Raw genomic sequence first — 4,315 nt, forward strand, 5'->3', positions numbered from 1 at the left:
GTCACGTGACCGCGGAGGTCGGCGCCCGGGGAGGGGGCGGGGCCGAGGGGGTGCGGCTCCCGGCGGCCCCTGGGGCTGCGGGGTCCTGCCTGCCGGACACCTCCCCTCATCTGCCGAAAGTACTTTGTCTGCTTCCCCCGCTTTTTCCCCTTTCTGGATCCTCTCGCTGCCCACCGATCCCCCATTTGAGCGCGGGGGAAACCTAAGAAAAGAGTGAGCCACGTTAAAGCGGGGAGCGGTGGAGGCCTTTGGGCCTCTCTGGGCCTCTCAAAAAACAAAAACAATTTATCCCCCTCTGTGTTGCAAGTTCAGGCCTCTTGGACTGGACATTCAAGGGCATTGGAGCTTCCCCATAGGGCTGAAGACAAGATTTGGGCAGACCTAGCTCCGAATCCCAGTGCCCAGTGCCTTGGGGGAGTCCGAAAACCCTGAGAGCAACGTTTGTGAAACGGGAAGGATTTAGCTACCCATTCCTTAGATGTCGATAGCATTAAGACAGTACATGCCAAGTGCTGGGAGCACAGTAGGTGGTTAAGAAAGGTTAGCTGCTGTGATTTTAATATTTTGCCTTTGTTATGAAAAGAGAATTGAACCCTAACTCCGTCACTGACTTGTGGGCCCTCCGGCCGCTGAGCCTCACTTCTCCCTGTTGTAAAATGGGGACCAGCCTCTCTGGGGCTTCTGCATGCAGGTGGCTCTCCACAAAGCACATTCGAGCCCCAGCGGAGGCAGAGGGTGGAGACCGTTGAGGAGCTTCGCTAGGGTCTCCTGGAGTACCTGGAGCGTGCAGCTTGGCTTCTGGCCGACCCTGCACTCCCTTTCAGACCCGGTTGACGGAGCCAAGTCACGATCCCTGGGGCGCGGGGCGGGGAGCGCTCCCTGGCGGCGCCTCAGCATGGGTGTCCTCCTGGGACACGCAGGAGCACGGAGGGCTGCTGGTACCTTGGTTACTCGAAGCTGTGCTTGGTTCGCATTGTCCCAGAGATCCGGGCGCGATGTTTTCTCTTTCCCTTCTTACCTTGGGCGACTCTTTGAGACTGGGTGGTGGTAATGGTTAACAGAGGAGGAGGAGAAATTATACCAACTAGAATCCAACCACTTCTCACACTTACACCGTCTCTAAAGGTTCGGTCCTCATTGTTGTTCACCTGGACCAGTGCAGTCGCCTCCTCTCACACAGAGCCTCCCTCCGTCCCCATAAAGCCCTAGGACGCCTATGAATGCCTGAGTCAGGCCATGTCCCTCTTCTGCCTAGATCCCTCTTTGGCTCCCACCTTCCTCAGAGTAAAAGCGAAGTCCTACCTGCAGCCCACAAGGCCCTGCGCAATCTGCCCCCTTCAGCTCCCCCCTCTCTTCTCCCACCTCTACCTCTTGCTCACTCCCTCCAGCCACACCTGCTTCCTAGCAATTCCTCGAATTTTTAATCCACTAAATTAAAGAAACTTTCGAGCTAGTTCTTTTGCTCTTGATTTAAATATGAGGAAACTGAGGCTCAGAGAGAAGCCTCTCACTCCATTTATGAAGTCAGGATGTTTATGGTGCTTGCTTGTTTTCTTCTGATTCTCCAGCCCACCCGTTTTACAGATGGAGATGATGGGGCAAGCAAGGCTGAAAGTCAGCCCAGGAACTGGGCCACCTTATCCAGGGATGGGCCCTCTGCCGTCTGCCAGGTTCCAGGCTGCCTCCCTGGATGGAGTGGGGAACCCTGCCAAATTTTCACGCCAACCTTCCAGCATTCATTTACTCAGTGAATATTTATCGATGCCCGCTGGGGACTTTGGTGGCACTGGGAACAGAGTCACACTCTGGGCTTGGAACAGGGAGACCAAGGACTTATTGTATAATTTCAGTCAAATATGATAACTGCAACAACACCTCCCTACAGCTCCTCTGGCCTCTCTCCAGTTCTCTCTAGGGTCTTGGAAACCCTAAATCGCAGCCACTTCTCCCTGTTGGAAAACCTGTTCCTGGATCTCTGGAGCTTTTAGGAAAAACACCCACCCTTCACCTGGTCTACAAGGTGGTCCTGTCAGGCCTCTGCCCACCTGTCTCCACTCCTCTCACCCCCGTCTAGCAAAACTGTCCTTCTCTCTGTCCCTCAAATATTCTCACCTAACTTCCAGTCACAGAACCTTGCCACTTGCTCTTACCTGGTCTGTAATGCCTTCCCCTCACATCTCCCCAAGGCCGACCCCTTTGATCATTTAGGTCTCTATTTAAATGTCACATCCTCTGAGAAACCTTCCCAGAGTATCTCCATGCTCTGTCTTCTCTGGCCCATGGCTCTGTTTTATTTTAAACATCACCCCTCTTTGAAATTTCCCACTTTCTGGCCTAAGCTTGCTCAACCTTTGTGGAATGACTCAATGCACATCATGTGAGCGGTCAGGAGAAAGTATCCCAGGCTAGTGAATGCCTTGGGGAGACAGCTGCCCCACTGCAGAGGAGGCAGAAAGGCTGGAACCAAAGGACAAATTAGGAAATCGCAAAATTAAGACAAAGAGACAAAGGATGTATGATGGAAGGAACAGCAGGGGCAAAGGGCTAGAGGTGGGTGAAGTAGAATCTGGCATGTCCTGGTTCCTCTGTCTTCATCTCCCAGCCAATTCCCTCATTCATTCCACACTGGCTGCATGGCCTCCTCACTGCTCCTCATACATTCCTTTTCCTACCTCAGGGCCTTTGCACTGGCTGTTCTCAATGCCTGCAATGCTTTTCCTTCTCTGCATTCTCTCTTTTTCACTTTATTTCCACCTTTGCTTAAATGTCACCTTCTTAGAGAAGTTTTCCCTGCCTGCATCTACACCTGAAACAAGGCCCACCCCATCCCTACTAAACTCTACCCCTCACAAAGTTTGATTTTTCTTCCTTGCACATTTTAATAGATTTGTCTTTACTATTTTTTTTCTTGTCTGACCTCACCTGGAAGACGTCAGCTCCCAGAAGGCAGGGATCATTCTCCTGTTCATTCTAGGGTTCCTGGCTCCTGGAACAGCATCTAGCACACAGAAAGTACTCAAAAAAAAAAAAAAAAAAAAGCAAATACATGGATGAACAAACCAGGCATCATAAAGCATGGCTAGAGTTTTTTAGTGCTGATTAACCTGGTGTAGAAGGAAGGCTCCAGATGTTGCAGATGGTGGGAGTGAAATTCAGACTTGACCATGAGGACTGTGGGAACTACTGGTGGATTCTTAGCAGGGGAGGGACTGAGTGAGGATTATTTCTCGAAAGATAAGTCTCTTTGCAAATCAAGTCTCCAAGATGGGGCCTGAAAAAGAAATGAGAATAGATTCCTCTGACATCAGAAGAACTGAATGTATCAACAAGGCTAAACTCAAAAGCTTCATGTGGAGGGAGGATAAAAAAGAAAGTAAAAAAAAATGCTACAGTTTGAGGAGTTCCCATCATGCCTCAGGGGTTAACGAACCCAACTGGTATCCTTGAGGACACGAATTCAATCCCTGGCCTTGCTCAGTAGGTTAAGGATCTGGTGTGCCGTGAGCTGTGGTGTAGGTTGCAGATGTGGCTCAGATCCCACGTTGCTGTGGCTGTGTTGTAGGCCCCCAGCTACAGCTCTGATTCAAGCCCTAGCTGGGAACCTCAGTATGCAGCAAGTGCAGCCCTAAAAGGCCAAAAACAAAAAAACCAAAAAAACAAAACAACAAAAAAAAAGCTACAGTCTGATATTATTTATATCAATTACTAAAAAAAAAAAGGAAGAAACTATGTATCAAGTTTGTAGACTGTTCAGCTGTTCAGAGTGGTGGGCTTGTAGTACCTCTGGCATCCTGGCTAATGCCCACCAGGCTATCCAGGTTCAAATCTTGGCACCATCACACACACATAGCAAGACTTTGGGCAAATTACTTCACTGCCCTGTACCTTAGTTTCTTTGTAAAAGGTAATGATGATAATAGTGGCACCTACCTCATAAAGTTGCTGGGGAGCTTAATTTATTCTTGTAAATCATAGAATAGGGTACAGTAATTGTTCTGCACCTTTTTTTTTTTTTTTTTGTCTTTTTAGGGCTGCACCTAGGGCATATGGAAGTTCCCAGGCTAGAAGTCACATCAGGGCTGCAGCTGCCAGCCTGCACCACAGCCACAGCAACACCGGATCCTTAACTCACTGAGCAAGGCCAGGGGTCAAACCCTCATCCTCATGGATACTAGTTGGGTTCTTAACCTACTGAATCTAAATGGGAACTCCTGTATCATTGTTTTTATTTAGGATATTTCTGTAGTGGGGCAGGAGAATGGAGTTGGGGAAATGAACACAGATGACTTCTACTTTGACAGTAATGTTATATGTC

The sequence above is a fragment of the Sus scrofa genome, chromosome 2, assembly GCF_000003025.6.
Source record: "Sus scrofa isolate TJ Tabasco breed Duroc chromosome 2, Sscrofa11.1, whole genome shotgun sequence".
NCBI lineage: Eukaryota > Metazoa > Chordata > Mammalia > Artiodactyla > Suidae > Sus > Sus scrofa.